Below are 22,800 nucleotides of genomic sequence, written 5' to 3' on the forward strand. Positions count from 1 at the left end.
CCAGCAGCTGCCTCCAAACAGCCGCGCTGGGCTGTGCGTCGTCCTTCCGGCTACAATGTTGCTTGCCATTTGCTAACATAAAGGGTGATTTAAAATATTTTTTCATACTTTGGGGACAAGTTACTTACAATGAATTGGCAACTGCCTTGCCGCAGTAGATACACCGGTTCCCGTGAGATCAACGAAGTTAAGCGCTGTCCGGCGTGGTCGGCACTTGGATGGGTGACCATCCAGGCCGTCATGCGCTGTTGCCATTTTTCGAGGTGCACTCAGCCTCGTGATGCCAACTGAGGAGCTGCTCGACCGATTAGTAGCGGTTTCGGTCAAGAACCATCATAACAATCGGGAGAGTGGTGTGGTGACCCCACGCCCCTCTTATCCGTATCCTCCACTGAGGATGACACGGCGGTCGGATGGTCCCGGTAGGCCACTCGTGGCCTGACGACGGAGTACTACCTATCTACCTTACTTACACTAAACACGTGTTGCGTTCAGTTTAAGAAGCAGATTGCATAAAATTATCCCAGGCTGTTAGATTAAGACAAAGAGGGACACCACATCATCTGCATGGGGAGAAATTACAATAGAAAAGCCCGCTTGCTTAGTTGAGTGGTAACGTGCTTGCCCAACATGCAGCGGACCCGGGTTCGATTCCCGTCCGGGTTGGATATTTTCTCCGCTCGTGGACTGGGTGTTGTGTTCTCATCATCATTTCATCTTCACCGACACACAAGTCACCCAGTGTGGCGTCACCTGGAATAAGACTTGCAATTCGCCGGCCGAACATCCCTGACCGTGAACTCCAGGCCAACAATGCCACACTATCATTTCATTTTTACAATGGGAGATCCACAGCGTTAGATCACTACTATCCGTGCCTTACGTTAATGCTCTACTATTTTATTCGAATCAGGAAGCAAAATTAAGTCTTGGTTTCAGCTAACACAATAATTGTTGTGAAACGGAGGGAAACATCGTCCACAGAGAAAGTTGTAAACTTCGCATATTTTCGCTGTGTTAAACACTCTCGGACATCTTGGCGCATCAGTTCAGTGTAAAACGCCGAGCTTTCAACGATTACTACCACTATCTTTGTCAGGGGCAACTGAGTATGAAAACTGCTGCTGTGGTGGCCTTATATAGCCCATAGACGGCTTCTAATTGGTCGGTAATTATGTAATGCTGTCGCAGACGGTGTCAACATCTGCACTGGTGGCGCCACCATACTGCGACGAATATCTCTGGCTCTTTTCTCCGCGACAGCTCGCTTTCGTGCACCGCTGAGATTATATCCGCTGTCCCGGTTGATCTTCTCACACATTCTTATTTCTATAGCTCCTTTAATTACAGAATCCCAGTACGTAGGAGCCTGGGACAAAACTTTTTTTCGTCGAATAGTACTTTATGTTTCTTTGTGAAGGTGTGCTCAGCAACTGCAGATTTCTCCAGTTCTGGATTTTTAATATGCCGTTGATGCTCTGCACAGCGGTCGGAAACGGTGCGGATGGACTGACTGACTAACAAGGGATGTAAATCCCAGAGATCCTGACGCCGAGACTGCCCTAACCGGGCATAGCATCTCCTTTAGCTTCTTAGGAGATCGGAAAATAGACCTTATACCTCGTCTTCCCAGGACTCTGTGTGTTTTGCTGCATGTAGCGTCGGAGAAAGAATGGAAGGTAACCGGTGGCTCATTACGTGAATGTTCAATATTTTCGCGTTTCCTCTTCTTGGAGAAGGCCGACTTCATATCACGTGACCCATCTACACAGGGAGATGTGATTGTCATAATAAAATAAGAGAAATCAGAGCTCGCACGGAAAGATTTAAGTGTTCATTTTCCCGTGCGCTGTTCGATAGTGGAACGGTAGGGAAGTAGCTTGGAGGTGGTTCGATCAACCCTGTACAAGGCAATTAACTGTGAATTGCAGAGTAATCATGTAGATGCAGATGTGATTCATACATATTCACCTCGCAGACATGTCTTTAAGCAGGCGGGAATACGAGGTACTGCCTCGTAGTACATTTATTCTCTGATAAAATTACTTGACAAGAATCCATCTAAGTTTGAGAGTAACAGGGATATTTCAAAACTAGGAAGAAAGTCATCAGCATTATTGTCGAATGAATCTAACTATGGTACAGAAATATGTGAAAAATATAGCTACAAAACTCTCTCCTTGACATCTATCAGTGGAGATAATATGTCTGGCAGATAGCAGAAGTGTCTGCAAATGTAGATTAAAGATATTTCTCCCTGAGACACCTTCTCGAAGAGAAATAATCAGTCATTTTCGACCAAAAGCACATAGTTCATATATGAAAATTTAAAGATACTGTATAATGTGACTTTGAAAGTGCCATCAGCTACGAAACTCAAAATACACGTTCAGAAGCCTTCCTCTTGTTCCACACATCCATGAACTCGTCGAATTATGATCTGTCACACACTTTCAAATACTCCATGACGGTGTGGAATGGTTTCGCAGGTTTCCACGATACGGCGTCGAAGAGTTCCTGGATCCGGTTTTTATAAACATATTGTCTAAGAGCCCTCAAAGTCAAAAATCCAAAGGCCCAATGTCGGTATGACGAACAGGTAGTGGAGATGATCCTCCTGTACCGTTCCATCTGTCGCGGTAGATACCAACCATTTCATCTGGAATAATAAGAATAAAACAAGCCATGGGCAAACCATGAAACGATCATTTTAACACTGCACGCTTTCAGCAGGCTTCCCATATTGTTGATTCTGACATACTAATTAACAAACTGAAACACAAATGTTGCAAATTGTGCAACACTACGATCCGGCAGCTACATCAAAAGTAGATGTCATAGAGTCATCTGTGTGGGTTGGAGAACTTATCACGGAAAAATATGCTCTCTGGTATCCCCAGGACTTCATCTATAGTGCATTTCTTTTCTAACTGAGCTCTTATATCAATGGTATTTCTTCTGCGTTTCACTCTTGCAACTACCATCTATAGACTGACGCTATCCAGTTTCTATGTAAGGGCAAGTCCTAGAAACATCGCCGCTGTCATATCAGGTTGTTGTTGTTGTCTTCAGTCCTGAGACTGGTTTGATGCAGCTCTTCACGCTACTCTATCCTGTGCAAGCTTCTTCATCTCCCAGTACATACTGCAGCCTACATCCCTCTGAATCAGCTTAGTGTATTCATCTCTTGGTCTCCCTCTGCGATTTTTACCCTCCATGCTGCCTTCAATGCTAAATTTGTGATCCCTTGATGCCTCAGAACATGTCCCACCAACCGATCCCTTCTTCTAGTCAAGTTGTGCCACAAACTCCTCTTCTCCCCAATCCTGTTCAGTACTTCCTCATTAGTTATGTGATCTACCCATCTAATCTTCAGCATTCTCCTGTAGCACCACATTTCGAAAGCTTCTATTCTCTTCTTGTCCAAACTAGTTATCGTCCATGTTTCACTTCCATACATGGCTACACTCCATACAAATACTTTCAGAAACGACTTCCTGACACATAAATCTATACTCGATGTTAACAAATTTCTCTTCTTTAGAAACGCATTCCTTGCCATTGCCAGTCTACATTTTATATCGTCTCTACTTCGACCATCGTCAGTTATTTTGCTCCCCAAATAGCAAAACTCCTTTACTACTTTAAGTGTCTCATTTTCCAATCTAATTAACTCAGCATCACCCAACTTAATTCGACTACATTCCATTATCCTCGTTTTGCTTTTGTTCATGTTCATCTTATATCCTCCTTTCAAGACACTGTCCATTCCGTTCAGCTGCTCTTCCAAGTCCTTTGCTGTCTCTGACAGAATCACAATGTCATCGGCGAACCTTGAAGTTTTTATTTCTTCTCCATGGATTTTAATATCTACTCCGAACTTTTCTTTTTGTTTCCTTTACTGCTTGCTCAATATACAGATTGAACAACATCTGGGATAGGCTACAACCCTGTCTCACTCCCTTCCCAACCACTGCTTCCCTTTCATGTCACTCGACTCTTATAACTGCCATCTGCTTTCTATACAAATTGTAAATAGCCTTTCGCTCCCTGTATTTTACCCCTGCCACCTTCAGAATTTGAAAGAGAGTATACCAGTCAACATTGTCAAAAGCTTTCTCTAAGTCTACAAATGCTAGAAACGTAGGTTTGCCTTTTCTTAATCTAGCTTCTAAAATAAGTCGTAGGGTCAGTATTGCCTCACGCGTTCCCATATTTCTGCGGAATCCAAACTGATCTTCGCCGAGGTCGGCTTCTACCAGTTTTTCCATTCGTCTGTAAAGAATTCTCGTTAGTATTTTGCAGCCGTGACTTATTAAACTGATAGTTCGGTAATTTTCACATCAGTCAACGCCTGCTTTATTTGGGATTGGAATTATTATATTCTTCTTGAAGTCTGAGGGTATTTCGCCTGTCTCATACATCCTGGTCACCAGATGGTAGAGTTTTGTCAGGACTGGCTCTCCCAAAGCTGTCAGTAGTTCTAATGGAATGTTGTCTACTCCCGGGGCCTTGTTTCGAGTCAGATCTTTCAGTGCTCTATCAAACTCTTCACGCAGTATCATATCTCCCATTTCATCATCTACATCCTCTTCCATTTCTATAGCATTGCCCTCAAGTACATCGCCCTTGTATATACCCTCTATATACTCCTTCCACCTTTCTGCTTTCCCTTCTTTGCTTAGAACTGGGTTCCCAGCCGAGCTCTTGATATTCATGCAAGTGGTTCTCTTTTCTCCAAAGGTCTCTTTAATTTTCCTGTAGGCTGTATCTATCTTACCCCTAGTGAGATAAGCCTCTACATCCTTACATTTGTCCTCTAGCCATGCCTGCTTAGCCATTTTGCACTTCCTGTCGATCTCATTTTTGAGACGTTTGTATTCCTTTTTGCCTGCTTCACTTACTGCATTTTTATATTTTCTCCTTTCGCCAATTAAATTCAATATTTCTTCTGTCACCCAAGGATTTCTATTAGCTTCCGTCTTTTTACCTTCTTGATCCTCTGCTGCCTTCACTACTTCATCCCTCAAAGCTACCCTTTCTTCTTCTACTGTATTTCTTTCCCCCATTCTTGTCAATTGTTCCCTCTTGCTCTCCCTGAAACTCTGTATGAACTCTGGTTTAGTCAGTTTATCCAGGTCCCATCTCCTTAAATTCCCACCTTTTTGTAGTTTCTTCAGTTTTAATCTACAGTTCATAACCAATAGATTGTGGTCAGAGTCCCCTGGAACTGTCTTACAATTTAAAACCTGTTTCCTAAATCTCTGTCTTACCATTATATAATCTATCTGATACGTTTTTGTATCTTCAGGCTACTTCCATGTATACAACCTTCTCTTATGATTCATGAACCAAGTGTTATCTATGATTAAGTTGTGCTCTGTGCAAAATTCCACCAGGCGGCTTCCTCTTTCATTTCTTACCCCCAATCCATATTCACCTACCACGTTTCCTTCTCTCCCTTTTCCTACTACCGAATTCCAGTCACCCATGACTATTAAATTTTCGTCTCCCTTCACTAATTCTCCTGATAATGACGCCCTCCTGAGTAGTCCCCGCCCGGAGATCCGAATGGGGGACTATTTTACCTCCGGAATATTTTACCCAAGAGGACGCCATCATCATTTATCCATACAGTAGAGCTGCATGCACTCGGGAAAAATTACGGCCGTAGTTTCCCCTTGCTTTCAGCCTTTCACTGTACCAGCACAGCAAGGCCGTTTTGGTTAGTGTTACAAGGCCAGATCAGTCAATCATCCAGACTGTTGCCCCTGCAACTACTGAAAAGGCTGCTGCCCCTCTTCAGGAACCACACGTTTGTCTGGCCTCTCAACAGATACCCCTCCGTTGTGGTTGCACCTACGGTATGGCTATCTGTATCGCTGAGGCACGCAAGCCTCCCCACCAACGGCAAGGTCTATGGTTCATGGGGGGTCATATCAGGTATGAACGACAATTTTTGTTCAGTATCACTGGGAGCACAAAAGGTGGGTTTTAAATTAAATCTTAAGTAGTTACAGATCGCCCTCATGTATGTGTATTACACATGTCGCCCAACACTAAGACCAATGCATAACAAGCGTGGCACAATATCAGAAGAGAGAATATGCTGGAATCGTTTTGGAGGCACAGTTCTCCTGTTATCCAGATGAGCTGTTCGCACAGTGTGTGGGTGAAATGGCATAGAAATTGTAAACGTGCTTCAAAAGACAAATACGCGGGAGAGTATGTCTCATTTTGACAAAACATCTAAATTGCACACAGATTCACCAGAAATTTTGGAGGTATACGCACCAGTTCGAATGTTGCGTCCAGTCACATTAAAATGGTACCCTCATTAGAGCTCTTAATTCATCATTAGCTTTTTCTCGATTCTTGGTATTCTGCCACTTCTGGCAAAACATCCATTTCCACAGCTATTAGTCTTCCTTTGAAGTCACAATTTAAAATCCATAGTTCCGATCCATAGCATAGGCCAAATTCTACCACTAGTCTACCCACTTGTAAGTAGGCTGTTTAGGTTTTTATGTTGGTAACGCCACGTAGCGCTCTGTATGAAAATCACTGGCTGTGCTGTGTGCAGTCTGTGGCTGGGTGGCATTGTTGTAATATTTGTTATTGTAGTGTTGGGCTGTTGGCTGTTAACAACGCGTAGCGTTGCGCAGTTGGAGGTCAGCCGCCAGCAGTGGTGGATGTGGGGAAGTGAGATGCCGGATTTTTGAGAGCGGATGATCTGGACGTGTGTCCATCAGAAACAGTACATTTGTAACAATGGATGTCATGAACTGCTATATATATATTATGACTTTTGAACACTATTAAGATAAATACATTGTTTGTTCTCTATCAAAATCTTTCATTTGCTAACTATGCCTATCAGTAGTTAGTGCCTTCAGTAGTCTGAATCTTTTATTTAGCTGGCAGTAGTGGCGCTCGCTGTATTGCAGTAGTTCGAGTAACGAAGATTTTTGTGAGGTAAGTGATTTGTGAAAGGTATAGGTTAATGTTAGTCAGGGCCATTCTTTTGCAGGGATTTTTGAAAGTCAGATTGCGTTGCGCTGAAAATATTGTGTGTCAGTATAGTGGTGATCAGAATAGGTGAGGAGCGAAATGTCTGAGTACGTTCAGTTCTGCTCAGCTGTTTGAAAATCAAATAACGTAAGGGATTTACCAGCACAGTAATTCACTAATTTTTCTAAGGGGACGTTTCAGTTTCAGCACAGGTTGCACTGTTCTCATATTATGTTTTTCCCTCCCACCTATGGCATCAAGCGCTGTTGCCAGATGTCACCCCATCGCCCTTACATACGCTAATTGTCTTATGTATAAAACTACCAGAAATTCAAAATTTAGCATGACATTCAAAACACAGCCCAATTTTGCTACTTATAAAATGGTGCAGTCCAAGATGACGGACCTAGCCCAGCTTTCCTAAGTGTGAATTGGTGGGTAATCCAAGATGGATAATTATCCTATTGCTTGAAAATCATCGATTGCTGACCTTCTCACAGCCCTAAGAGTCATAATCCAAGACAGCAGAACTTAGCACAGCCTGTATGGTTATCAGTTTTCCTTAGCCCAAATACATCACAGTCCAGTATTTTGAACATTAGCACAGCCTCTATAGTCGTTAGTTTCTATGTTCTAAGTTTAAGAGGATTATGAAATGTCAGGAAATTAAAAAATCCTTCGTTTTCTCCCCCTCCTGTGATGTAATGCTTGTAGTGAGGTTCGACTTGTCTCTAAGTTTAAAATTCACATCCAAGCTTAAAATAGCAACAAATGTTTGTACATTATTATTATTATTATTATTATTATTATTATTACAGGATAATTAATACAAAGATCAATTAATAACGAAATTTTGCTGTATTCCTATTATCTTCTGCCAAGCCTCTCTGTTCAGGGCATCATCTTTGTATACAAGACAATGCTCTATTATTTTGTTGATGTGGCTGTTCCAAGAATGTTGTGGTCTGTCACATTTAAGTCTTCCAGGTGGTTTCAACTCAAAAATTTTCTTTGTCCACTGATGACCAAGCAATCTCAATAAATTACCGTATCGCTGATCCTCTTTTAAATGAGTCTATCAGTGTTTCATTTGCCCTCATTGGAGTTCTTAAATCGGCATTAGTTTTTTTTTCCATTCCTGATATTCTGACACTTTTGATAAATAATCCATTTCCACAGCTATTAAACTTCTTTTGAAGTCAGCATTTAAAATACATACTTCCAATCCATAGAATAGGCAAATTCAACCACTAGCCTACCCACTTTTTTCTTATTGTTGTTAGAAATATTCTTGTCCCACCAGGAAGAATTCGTACATCTTTCATATTTTTCTTCTTGTTGTTGTAAATGTTCTTATCCTACCAAGAGGAATTCATACACCCTATACTTTTCTGCTTTGTTGTATTCAGTGTTTCACTTCTGTATTACCCAATCCAATTTTGTCAATATATCACCTAGATATTTAAATTTTTCTGTCTGCGTCATAATTGTCTTTCACTGGTGTGAAGTTCAAATCTGGTGTGACTATTCACTACCAGATAATCAGATTCATCTGTAGTCTACATTTGTCATATTCCTAATATAAGCATCTTATCAAGAACTCAAAGTCGTACTCACCTTGTCCTAGAATGGCTTGATCATCAGAAAAACTTGAAGAAAAGCCTTTTACATCATTAACAATACTCCCAATCCTCCACTGATGTTCTTCCATCTTCAAAGAGCAATTTTTACGTAAAAACTGAAGAATATATATGATGTACTGAAACCTTGTCTCAACCTTCTTGTGCCATCAGTAGCTTCTCCTGATTTTGATCTATTTTAATTTATACTTTATTATCTCTGAACAAACCTTGTCTCAACCTCCTTGTGACATCAGTAGCTTCTCCTGATTTTGATCTCTTTTAATTTATACTTTATTATCTCTGAACATTTCACCAATAACCTATCCATATTTATATCTTTCAGAGCTTCCCGTAGTTTCGCTCTGGGAAATCTGTCATAAGCTTCTACAAAATCTACAAAGGTACTGTGCCCTACTGATATAAATTTCTCCGTTAGCTGTTGTAAAAATAGTCCGCAGCTCGTGGTCTCGCGATAGCGTTCTCGCTTCCCGAGCACGGGGTCCCGGGTTCGATTCCCGGCGGGGTCAGGGATTTTCTCTGCCTCGTGATGACTGGGTGTTGTGTGATGTCCTTAGGTTAGTTAGGTTTAAGTAGTTCTAAGTTCTAGGGGACTGATGACCATAGATGTTAAGTCCCATAGTGCTCAGAGCCATTTGAATCATTTTGTTGTAAAAATAATGAGGTCATCTGTACAGGATCTGTTCTGATGAAACTCACTCTGATCTCCCCCAGTATGATGGCTTACCTTCTGGCCTTTTTCTCATGCTCAGTTTCGCCAAATAAGCGGCTCATCGTGTAGTTCACACTAATGCCTCTGTAACAGTTAGGGTCTCTTCTGTTCCCCTTCTTGAAAATGGAAACCATATATGACATTATACACTCTGAGGGAATTTCAATAGATTTCCAATCACAAATTCACCTACCCTAAGTCCAATATGCCGGGAAGCCATCTGGTTGTCAGAAATAGACCAGTCGTAATAACTTTGTAACTGTATAACTCACGTTGCTGTATGTATAGACACTTACCACTGTCAAGTGTAGCATAACAGGAATTGGAGAGGTACACACCAGCATCTTCATTTAAACACGGCGACCCTTACGAAACATCACACGACACCACTGAGAGCCACCAGCGTTCTGTGAGTCATCGACGCACCACGCTACATCATGCTGGAGTGAATCAGTGCGTCCAATTGATGCCCTTTCCTGCTGCTGTTGCTGCTGCCGCCGGTGTCCTAAGATCTGTAGGCTCAAGCCAACTTCGTATTCACCTCAGATTCAATGTTACTCTTGACCTCATACGATGTTCGATGATGTTTGTGTATTTAGCTGACACAGCATAAGACACTTGCACTGACGAATCTGTACCTGCAGTATGGAATTCAAGTGGTCGTCTGTTTTATGCTTCAGGTAGTGTGTCCCAGTCAAAGGAATTTGTTCTAATTTTAGAACTGTATGGCATCCTACTGAGCTTCACAACCGTTATGAGCCGCATGACGGACTTCCTCGACTACCTCAACTTTTTACCGCCATAATTTCTGCCAATTTTCTGTGGTCCCGTCTCCAGCTGCACTCACCCAGCTCCATATCCTCATGATGTTCGTTTTGTGTCATGCAGTACCCACCAAACCCTCCAACATGTGTCTCCATCTAGCAGATGCTTACACAAACACATTCCTAGAGTCTTAATCACATCTCAATTTTAGGACTGAAGGCGACCTACGACGTCGGTGAACGTTCAGATCAAGCACTGAGACGGGAGCCGACACTATCATACTCACTGAGCTAGACTGTAACAGTGCTAGATGCTACAGAGAGCGGCAAAGGAAAGTTCCCTGGAGAAATACAAACACACCGGAGGGAAGGATATACAGTACGAGCCTCAGTATAGCAGATGCTGAAACTGACCACCATTCATCTGTTGGCACTTTTGGGCCCTGGCGAGCTAGTTCTTGAAGGTAGATCAAAGAAGGACTGCTGGAATTGCTGAAGTCTCATCTGAAATGTTCTGCTGCACTTCTTGATGACTGTGAGCGTTCTTGCGATGCACCTTAGACTTAAGGGCTCCCCACACAAAGTAATCGCACACTGGCAGATTATCTAGGGCCGCATCCAGACTGACCTCTGCCAACAACTCTGCCAGGCATGAAGATTATGTAAATGTGTTTCAAGTTCGTGCGGCCATATGAGCCGTTGCTCCATCCTGTTGGAAGTAACTGTGGGTCTTTTCCTCTTCTGTTAATCATGCCACAAATGGTTTCAAAATGTTGGCAATGTAATGTGCGGAAGTCAGCCTCTTATGAAAGAAGATGAGATCAATAACGCAGAGTGCAGAAACTGCACACCAAACACCAGCTTTCTGATCATGCAGTGGTGTTTAGTGGAAGTTATGCAGAGTCTCCGCTGCCCAGAACTTGTGATTCCGTGAGCTGACGTAACAACTCAGATGAAACCAGGCTTCATCAAACATGTCCAAGCTACTTGCTATGGCCGCCCACTGCAGACATCGTAGCGCCTAATGCATCGGCATCCCATTTTACGTCCAACAATCACTGGATGCCTGAATCACAGGGCGTATATTCACGAGGAAAACCTACGTTGTCTGTGTTGTCAACAGAAATAGTTACCGGTGGCCACAACACAATACCAAGTCTCTACCAACGGCAGCCAGGGACCGCTACCCGTTCGCGGAGCCAGCAGAACAGCTTCACTAGAGGCCGTTGCTATCCGAGGAACTACTTTGCTATGCCGAGCACGTGATCGCAAATAGTTCCGGCAGATACATCTGACAAAAGGGTTTTACAGGCAATGCACTGCCTTCAAAGGGCAGTTCGACGCACCCTTGGAAGTCTACAGAGCTGCCATCCCAGCAGCCACGGCCGGACGCCTCTTCTAGCTGGACGATCCCTTGCAGATGGACTTGGTATAGTCGGCGAATATCTTGACATTGTAGAATTGTTTGATTATGATCCCTCCCCGTGAAGAGTCGGGTCTTTTCTATTACTGTTTGTTATTGTATATTGGTGACGATCCACAGCTGGGATCGAATCTGTTGTCCTTCGGAGATTGTATTGTTGTTTCGTTTTGGTCAGTCCACTAAATTGTTTTCGGACTTGTATTTTCCGCATTTCTATTCTGCTAGCGCAGATACATCACTATTCATTGTTATCACAGTAAACGGTCACTCAAGAAACTGGAGGTGCTGAGAAAAACTGCTAGTTTTAATGCATGAACAACAGCCACTCATTAGGGATGCATGCGCAAATCCCAGTGGAGCATTCTTCCGCATGATCCACGTGATACGCCGGTCTCTTGCGACAGGTGCCTGCTTGATTTCGTAGGACTATGAAGCATTCTCTGACGAACTGCAGGTATATTATTTTGGTGTGCAGGCACATTTCAGGATGATTTTTTGACTTGTTCAAGACATCCCGTCTGACGCTATTTTCGGTCTAAGAGCTGCACGGCACTCCTTGTGGGCACTTTGAAACCATTAAACTTCTCAACAAACAACTTACCACACCGTTTCCTCGAACTTTGTTGTCGCGTAGCTTTCTACAACGAACGCCCGCTGCTCCATTGTGAATACCATCGACCCCTTTGCACTGCTCCACTCACAGTGTCATAGCCTGCACTACGCTCTGAACGGGTATGGATCACGTGGTGTGCGCGTCAGGGGGTGTGGTTATACGCACACATTCACGTCCATCGTATCCACTCGTCCAGGCCACTTTTATTTGCCCCACCCTGTGTACTACTCCATAAGGGAATTCATAACACTACTTTTAAGGCTGAACCTTCCTCTTCTTTAAAAACAACATAGTCTTCCTTTGGAACCCTTTCAGTCCTATCACAAATCAGCTCCGATAATCTACATTTTGTTTATGTGGAAACAGCACTATTTCTATCGAACGCAGTATCAACCTAGACGTTGACATGTTCTGCCTTCCAGGTCTCATGGTCGAATAGTGCGAGCCGATTTCCACATAGTTATAGTTTATGGAATGGACGCTGATACAATGTCTCCAGAAAGGTCATTATAATTGTTCCAGAATTACAGAGTCGACTCATGATATCAACACACACCTTTCGTTGTACGCAAGAACTCGGTGACAGGTCTTGAAAATGGTTCAAATGGTTCAAATGGCTCTGAACACTATGGGACTTAACTTCTGAGGTCATCAGTCCCCTAGAACTTAGAACTACTTAAACCTAACTAACCTAAGGACATCACAAACACCCATGCCCGAGGCAGAATTCGAACCTGCGACCGTAGCGGTCGCGCGGGTCCAGACTGTAGCGCCTAGAACCGCTCGTCCACCCCGGCCGGCTTGAAAATGGGAATGGTTGCTTAATAGCGTGATAGTCAACCTTTTACGTACAATATAATGACGAATATGCGTGACAAAAGGCTTTGGTAGGTTTTCTGGATGTATATAGCAGCAAGTGTTTACGAAATTTCCTCAGATTCTGGTTCGGTAGTTCTGATATTTTTCAGTCAGCCCAACGGAATGCACAGTTACCTCGAAGACTCCGAAAACGGGTAGGCAGCAAAATGTATTTCTAGAAGAGCAACACAGGTTATAGAAGAGGAGGAAACGAGTGCAGTGATATAACAGTTCGTTAACATTTTTTGCAATTAAAATACCCGGAAAATTTCAAAGACTGACATTCTGGACGTTTCTACTTCTACTGCCATGTAAAATAACACAATGGATTTTATAACAAGACAATCGAATGAACGAAAGGCATTGTAACATTTCAAAGACGTGTTAAGGTTCTCTTTGCGAAACAATAACGAAAAAGTTTACAGAAAATACAATTGCGACAGGCTGCAGGACGATTCACATTTTGCGTAAGGAGCTTGATGACAGGAGAAATCAGGAGTTGTACGGAACCATACACTCGTTTTTCGCCCGCTGAAGTATCGTTTCTTGGTAGTCTGATACGTTTTCATGCAAAGTCCAATGACGCAATGGTGCTACGAGGGATGCGATGTACACTCGTAGGTCAGAGTACTTTATCATTTACACTCCTGGAAATGGAAAAAAGAACACATTGACACCGGTGTGTCAGACCCACCATACTTGCTCCGGACACTGCGAGAGGGCTGTACAAGCAATGATCACACGCACGGCACAGCGGACACACCAGGAACCGCGGTGTTGGCCGTCGAATGGCGCTAGCTGCGCAGCATTTGTGCACCGCCGCCGGCAGTGTCAGCCAGTTTGCCGTGGCATACGGAGCTCCATCGCAGTCTTTAACACTGGTAGCATGCCGCGACAGCGTGGACGTGAACCGTATGTGCAGTTGACGGACTTTGAGCGAGGGCGTATAGTGGGCATGCGGGAGGACGGGTGGACGTACCGCCGAATTGCTCAACACGTGGGGCGTGAGGTCTCCACAGTACATCGATGTTGTCGCCAGTGGTCAGCGGAAGGTGCACGTGCCCGTCGACCTGGGACCGGACCGCAGCGACGCACGGATGCACGCCAAGACCGTAGGATCCTACGCAGTGCCGTAGGGGACCGCACCGCCACTTCCCAGCAAATTAGGGACACTGTTGCTCCTGGGGTATCGGCGAGGACCATTCGCAACCGTCTTCATGAAGCTGGGCTACGGTCCCGCACACCGTTAGGCCGTCTTCCGCTCACGCCCCAACATCGTGCAGCCCGCCTCCAGTGGTGTCGCGACAGGCGTGAATGGAGGGACGAATGGAGACGTGTCGTCTTCAGCGATGAGAGTCGCTTCTGCCTTGGTGCCAATGATGGTCGTATGCGTGTTTGGCGCCGTGCAGGTGAGCGCCACAATCAGGACTGCATACGACCGAGGCACACAGGGCCAACACCCGGCATCATGGTGTGGGGAGCGATCTCCTACACTGGCCGTACACCACTGGTGATCGTCGAGGGGTCACTGAATAGTGCACGGTACATCCAAACCGTCATCGAACCCATCGTTCTACCATTCCTAGACCGGCAAGGGAACGTGCTGTTCCAACAGGACAATGCACGTCCGCATGTATCCCGTGCCACCCAACGTGCTCTAGAAGGTGTAAGTCAACTACCCTGGCCAGCAAGATCTCCGGATCTGTCCCCCATTGAGCATGTTTGGGACTGGATGAAGCGTCGTCTCACGCGGTCTGCACGTCCAGCACGAACGCTGGTCCAACTGAGGCGCCAGGTGGAAATGGCATGGCAAGCCGTTCCACAGGACTACATCCAGCATCTCTACGGTCGTCTCCATGGGAGAATAGCAGCCTGCATTGCTGCGAAAGGTGGATATACACTGTACTAGTGCCGACATTGTGCATGCTCTGTTGCCTGTGTCTATGTGCCTGTGGTTCTGTCAGTGTGATCATGTGATGTATCTGACCCCAGGAATGTGTCAATAAAGTTTCCCCTTCCTGGGACAATGAATTCACGGTGTTCTTATTTCAATTTCCAGGAGTGTATAATGAAATCCGAAAATGTATGATATTTATGCAGATACCAAAAAAGGTCTAGTGCAAACCAACATCTCCCATGGCGAAGTACTGTGTTTCTGAATGCCTGTTAAAAAAAGCCCTAAGTAAATAGATGAGCTAAAAGTTCCAAGGACATGTTATCTAATGGGTTAGCTAATTCACAAAATTTTACGGATTAAAATACTAATGACTTGCATTCTTAGATGTCGCAAACGCACGTCTGTGCTGTGGTACACAACGTGAAGGTAGTTGGTTCGAATGGTGTGCTGTTGCTGATGGTGATCAGTCGTCGAACGTGAAGATGATCTTGGCGGTCTCCTTGTTGCTATTCGAGAGGTGTAAGATATGTGCTGACTTCTCATGTTCCACACTTTCATTTCCAACTATCCACAACTTGTTTAGGGCGTCATAATAGGTCGGAGGAAGGCATCAAAAACTCATTTCCTTGCCCAGGAGGGCTACGCAGGAGTCCAGCGAGTGACCCTGTTGCTCATAACCTGAACATGGGATTCAGTTTTATTTTTTGATAATAATGACATATCTAATTAACTTACAAGAATGAATGTTCACTCTGTAGTTGAGAGCGTGCTCATTTGAAATTTCCTGGCAAACCAGAAACTTGCCTTTTGCGAGAAATGCTCTTACAGACTGAGCTATCCAAGGTTGACTGGTAACTCCCTCTCCTCGCCACCATCTAAGCTTTATTTCCACCATTATCGCTCTTCTACGTTCAAAGCTTGTTTTGCCTGCAAGAGATAAAGGTTGCGGGTTCGAACCCAGATCTGGCACACTGTTTTAATCTGCCCAGGATCACACAACAGGTGTCGTAATGGACAGACAAAACGTGTACCTCGAAACCAACGAATCACTATCAGTCGTCGCTGACGTATTAGCTCTAATTCAAATATCGGAAGCCACACATCCCTCGTGAAATAAAGACGTTAGTATTGATCTGTTTTATAGCCTGAAAATTAGACCCTTCGTATCGAACATACTTTACCACAAATGTGAATGTTATCGTTTAGACCCACTAGTTACAATACAGAGTGTTTCAGAAGTGATGGTCAACATTCAGGGATATGACAGGAATGATCATTCGAAACAAAAAAGTCAAGTACACATAGGCTATAATAAGCATACCTTAAGAGCTATGGACAATTCTTAATCTTCGATACTCTGAAACAAATCTCTTCTGTTGCAAACTCTTTGCTGTCCATCTTTTGGGAAATAGTAGCATGAAACAAAACAACAAAACATGGTCAGTAAACATGTGCTCTAAAAAAGATACCTTAAAAGTTATGAGCACTTGTTCGTTAAAAGAGTTATGTTTCAAAATAGCGATGATGAAAAAGTGCTCATAGCTCCTAAGATATGCATTTTAGGGTACATGTTTGCTACACATTTTTTTCACAGTATCTTCACTGGCGATCGGGACTCACCACTACAGACAGCTCTACCAGTCCGATGACGAGTCTGGAGATGCCTCGACTGCAGTGGGATGCCATCCTGACCCGTAGCCAACCAAATGGCCCGACGATCTGGAGTAATGGTCTAGGGTGCCATTTATTCCTCTGACAGGACCCCTTTGGTTGTCCCGTTTTTTTCTCGGATGCACATTTCAGCAAAATAATTTCCGCCCGCAGACGCCGAGAGTTTCTACCGCTTGTCATCACGGTTGCCAAACCCTATCCTGACCAGAAAGGTCGCCGAATCTCTACCCAGTTGAGAACTTTTGGAGTATTGCTGGCAGGGCCCTCCAAGCATCTCTGGACTTTGACGGCCTCTCGCGTCAGCTGAACGGAATTTGGTACCGTACCCTCAGGAGGACATCCAAGAACTCTGCTAGTCACTGCTTAGCCGAATAATCGCTTCCCGATGAGCCAGAGATGGATCAACATGTTACTGTTTTTCTCAATTTGTGAAGTTCTTTTTCTTGAATAAATCGTCTAATTTTTCTTAAATTTTGATAATTCTTTTGTCTGAACATGTAAATCACATCCACCGATTTCTGTCCTATTCGAAAAAGAACTTTCGTGGTGCGTCGTTTGTTTTGTCTTAGTGTATACTTTCGTTCTTGTAGTGTAACATGAGCCTGCCGCCAACGCAAACAGTTTCAACTGAAAATCAAATAAAAATCACCACCACCACGTATTTTACTCCCGTCGTGTCGCAGGCATTAACATTATTTCGACAGCGACAGAAGAACGAAAAAACTTTGAGAAATTTATTTAATAAATTTCATTTAATTACTTAATGTAGCTATCCGTGTGGTGAAACAATTTTACAGAATTACAAATTAAAATTTAATATGAATTAATACGTGTTTTATATTTGTGCACGCACAGAAAGAGTACGTTTACAGCAGGTGCGTATATGAGAGAACACATACTTTTATTTGCTTTCTCATTCAGATGCAAGTATACTACAAAATTTCATTCCGTCGCTCTTCTAGCCTCTATTAAATTTCTTGAAGAGTGCTGAAATCCTTAGAGCCACAGTTTTATGTTAAAAACATCTTCAGAACCAGAATGTATTGGTTCGAATTAAATTATTAAAATAAAGTACAATACTTAGTACATTTCGGTTACAAGAATTTCCGTACGCATAATTTAACTGCTTATCAGCAGTTCTGCGCTGTAAATTTAAACTTTTGGGCAAAGTAATGTTAATCAATGAGTAATGCGTTCACATCAGAGACTAAACTGACAATCGCATCTATAGTAAATAAAGCAGCGCAAATCTAAGTTTGCTTTCGGAGGTTTACACGCCAAAGAAAGCGTTGTATATATTTTAAACATATAATTGAAGGAACAAAACTATGGCAGACGACAAAGTAGTAGATAAAAAGCGGATTGGCACAGGCAGAAAAGTCATTCCAGGCGAGAAAGCCAACTAGTATCAAATATCGGCCTTAATTTGAGGAAGAAATTTCTGTGAAAGTGCGTCTGGAGCACAGCACTGTATTGAAGTGAAACGTGTAGCGTGGGGAAAATCGGAAAAGGAGAGATTTGGGAACGTTTGAGACTTGGAACTATAGAAAGATGTTGAGTATTAGGTGGGCCAGGAAGAAAAAAGAAAAAATCAGGAGATCCGCCGCAGAATCGGGGAGGAGAAGAACATGTGGAAAATAGCGACAGGCAGGAGGAACAAGATGGCAAAGCAAGTGCTGCAAAGCACTAAAACCGCTTGTTACACACGGTTTTTTTGTCTTGAAGAACTTAGCAAAGTGTGTGACCGACTTTTAAAGTTTGTTGACTTCGTATGTGCCTAGGGAACGGCCACACACCTATTGAATTACCTCGTTATTGACCAGTTAACTTCCTGTAAGTTCATTAAACTGGAGAGACTTGATTAAATTTGAGAGGCAAGATTATGAATGTAGAATGAATTAATGCACTGAACACAAGCTGAATAGTGTTCTGTATGTCAGTAGGTTTTATTGACTTCTTGCTTAATACCGTAAATACAACGAGAGAATGATTCACGAGCTCGTTGGAGAAGGACTAATTCCGGTTCACTACGTTGCTGTTCAATATTAAATTTCGAAAAAACGCTTGTGGGTAATTATTCAAAATACACAAACTTAGGCTGGAATTTCGCATGTCTATAAATATGACGCTACAGTTCAAAGTCCACGTGCCTAATCAGAAATTTCACAAATCTTTAAACACAACGCTTCAGTTCAGAATTAAAGCACACAAACCTATATAGAATTTTTCCGACTCTAACTCCGCCCTGCTGTCCAGAGCTGAAGTACAAAAGCGCAACTTTCGAAAACTTCTCAAAGTCCTCGAACTCCCGCGGAAACTCTACGGTCCCTAGACTTATCACCCATAAAATGTCCAACACTTTAGGGGATTTTCTCTGCCCTGTGACTGGATGTTTGTGTTGTCCCCATCATTTCATCATCATTATCATCATCATCATCATCATTCGTGGCAAAACTGGACTGTGAAAAAATTGGGACTTTGTACGGGCGCTGACGACGGCGCAGTTAAGAGCCACACAAACCAAACATCATCATCATCATCATCATCCAACACTTCAATCGAGGCACGCAATGGTTATCGGCACACGCCATTACTCATCGACCTTTCAAAGGGAACTGTCCCAGGCCACCATGGCCGCTGTCCTCATACAAGTGCAAACTAGCGATGGGAAATAACCGATTGGTTAAAACCGATACACGTATTTTAGATTCGAATTACCTGTATTTTTCGGTATTTGTTTGGTCTCGATTATAAAAGGTTTTTTCCTTATTTTTTACTAATAACAGAGTAAAAACAAACTGAAATATCAAGAAGCTGTTACGTACCAACCCTGCCTCAGGCAGCTGGCCGCAGAATTTCATAATTGCGAGACCTCGTTCACTTTGTGTTCCTTGCGGAAGTGTCAATAAGTGCGACACGAAACGACAGCGTTTCATCACGTTAGCAGGTCAGGCAAAAAGCAGGACATAGCGCTTTGCGCGAACTGGGTAGCTAGTAGCAGCAGGAGCTTAGTAAAGCAATACGACAGAAGTATCGCGTCACCTGTTTACGTGAGGTACGATGCTGCGTCGCTAACGCAAGAAGGTGTCCTGAATATTGTTATGGACCAGTCTGCAGGCATAACAAACGTGTTAAGCAAATAGGGCGCAATTTGAATCGCTGATACATTCGTATTAGGGAAGCCTATTCGGTCATTACAAGTGACGTTGGGTCAACGCCAGTCGATATTTCACACTATAAATACTGCAGCATTTGAGTTCAGAAAGGAGGAGTTGGTCAGAAGGACCGACGGTGCACACGACGCATGCACTCGATTCCCTGACACGGTATTAACGCTGGGTGTAAGTCTGTTGTCGATTTCCTGCTCGTACTCAACACCGCCCACAGCCGCCGGAGGATGTCTTCCTCTCCGTAAGCACCAGCCACGAGTTCGGCGATGCTGACAGCTTCCAACGCAGATGGGATGGCCTGGGGGTCTTCCGTGTGGACTTGGGCCAGAACACCAGCGTTCCTGACAGTTCAGTGGAGCCACCAGGGCCTATCTGCAAGGCAGACCAGGGTCGGCGCACTTCTCGATCACACGGCAACCGTCATCGCGGTTCAGAGAGCAGAGACGAGGCACAGTAACGGGAGGGGATCGAGGACCTCCTAGGCCGACGTGTGTAAGCCACATACGCACGCGCCAACTTCTTCGAATGCGGAGGGTTGAGACGCAGCATCCACTTCCTGAGTAGCTGTCGGGCGATCGCGGTGCACCCGGAAAGCAGCGGTAGAGGACCGCCGTAGCATCGCTAAAGGAGAGCGGTGTTTGTTGACATAAATGGTTAAAAGTCACTCTTCTTTTACTGCGCCCACCGGCGTACACAGGTTACAACCACCTCCACTTCCCTGAGGAACCGACAAGTGGCGAACTGGGAGAGTGTCTCCTGACACACCATCCATCTGTCACGCCTCCCAATACGCAGTTCTAAACTCTTTTTTTTTTTAAGTAAGCCTTCTTGAAAAAAGGAACAGTTCTTATTCGTAAAATCTGCATTGGTTTGAAATATTACGTTATTATAGAAAATGGGAAAAGTGATCAATGCTGTCTTAATAACAATGCCGACGCATGGCATAAGAACTGGTATAGCACTGCTGAAACAATAATGGCCCAGTTACCATACTTCGTGGCTTAGGGAACGTGTGTACATTCAGTGTACAAGACTTCACCCCTCCTGGTCTATACGGTAGTCTCTCACTGTCGTCGCTGGACAGCCGTTGTATTGCAGAATAGCACCAACACTTTTATGAAGTGACGCAGCAATGAAGTACAAAGCTTCATTTGCTTTAAGAGATTAAAGATTTATCTTCCATTTCAATGAAATTATGCAAGAGGAAGGAAATTACGGCAACACTGATAAATTAAGAACTTAAAAGCAATTCATTCATAGTACTCAGTAAAAATAAAATAAAATGTAGCTGATCTGTGTGTACATAATATGCCGTTATCTGCTTGCAGGCCTTGAAAACGGACAAATTAACAACCCCGTCAGTACTGACTATTCGTAACGCTCAAAAAGTGGTATGATCTCCGATTACATGATTTTTGCTCAGATATGCAAAAAATTAGGATCAGTAGGAGAATACTGGTAATGTTTTGCAGTATTCAGCCACTGATGACTTTGGAGAAAAGCAGTAAAAGAGACTAAGGGACTAAGTTTTATTATATTTCTCTACTGAATTTATACTTCCGCTCTACGTATCTTAAAACTGAGAGACTCAATTTTCTTTTTTAATCGTTGCTCGGTTTCTGCGTTTATTATAGGAAATAACAGGAACAAAAAACCGAAAATCTGTTGTTTCACCAATCCGTTATTTTGAGCGGTTTTAACAGGTTAAACTGGCATGAAAAATAATCGATATAAGCTAAAACCGTTTGTTTCAGTGATAACCGCCATCGCTAGGGCAAACGGTAACTATTTACACCGTACCGCAGTGGCGTGGGGAAAGCCGAGGCGAACAATTTGATACAGGACACTTTCATGAAGCCAGGGAGAAACCTTAAACAGGCCTACAAAAGCCACTTATGCTACAGCGCTTTCTCGCCGCGAGAGAAGCTGACTATCCTTCCGCCTTCTTATTCCACAGTCTTTCGTGAACGTTAGTAAATTAACTTTCCCGTGAAGACGATGAAAATGCTTCAACAATTAATGCAAAACCTGAATGAGATTTTCACTCTGCAGCGGAGTGTGCGCTGATATGAAACTTCCTGGCAGATTAAAACTGTGTGCCGGACACAATTTTAATCTGCCAGGAAGTTTCAATGCAAAACCTAGTTACGTCCTTGATTCGGTCTAAACTTAGCCCTTAAAAACATAACTGTCTTGTAGTAAGAAGGCCAAAATTCATCAGCGTTAAAATTCACAATATTGTGAGATAACGTTTACATTTTGTAAGTGCATGTTCAAGGGGTTTTTAATATTTAAGGGTGATTTTAGTCATAATCTGACGAGGCGCACATTCGCTCTAACTTATTGGGCTTTTGTAGGTCAATTCGAGGTTGTTTCCCAGCTTCATAGACCACACGTGTCTTACACACATTGTTTGTCTCAACTTCATCGTAAACAGTTATCGTTTACACCCTGCACAGCTTCCATATGTCGCTGAAACACCAAAAAACTGCTCATCTTTCTATATTATAAAATGTATGTATTTATGTCTGTAGCACCACATCTTCTCCTTAACTACCTGATCGATTTTAACGAAACTTGGCACGCACTGCATTTAGCACCTGGAAAGAAACACTGTGAGGGTTAGAACCACCTACCTCTGAAAGGGGTTGGGGCGGGTGCGAAACAGTACCGCAGATGAGCTAAACGCAAATCTCAGGAAAATCAAAAACTTGTTATTGAAGTAGGCGTCCTCCTTGCGGTGTCGAGATGTGGATCAACATCTTGTTACAGCTGTGACTGCCCCACGCGATCGCTTATGTGCAAAACCAATGTCCGGGCTGCCGGACGAAATTCAAAACTTTGCTATTACTCCGTCGCACGGAGCGGAGCAAAAGCGACGGCTTCCCTTTGAAGACAAAACGTAAGTCCTTAATTTCTGTAGCGCTCCAGCGTTCGTCTAGTAATAATAATATTCTTATAAACTACCCAGTTATCGTCACTCCCGCTCTCTGTCTGGAAGCCCAGCGGCTGTCCAGTCAGCTTTGCTTTTGGGAGGCTCC

Source organism: Schistocerca nitens, chromosome 1 (genome assembly GCF_023898315.1).
Source record: "Schistocerca nitens isolate TAMUIC-IGC-003100 chromosome 1, iqSchNite1.1, whole genome shotgun sequence".
NCBI lineage: Eukaryota > Metazoa > Arthropoda > Insecta > Orthoptera > Acrididae > Schistocerca > Schistocerca nitens.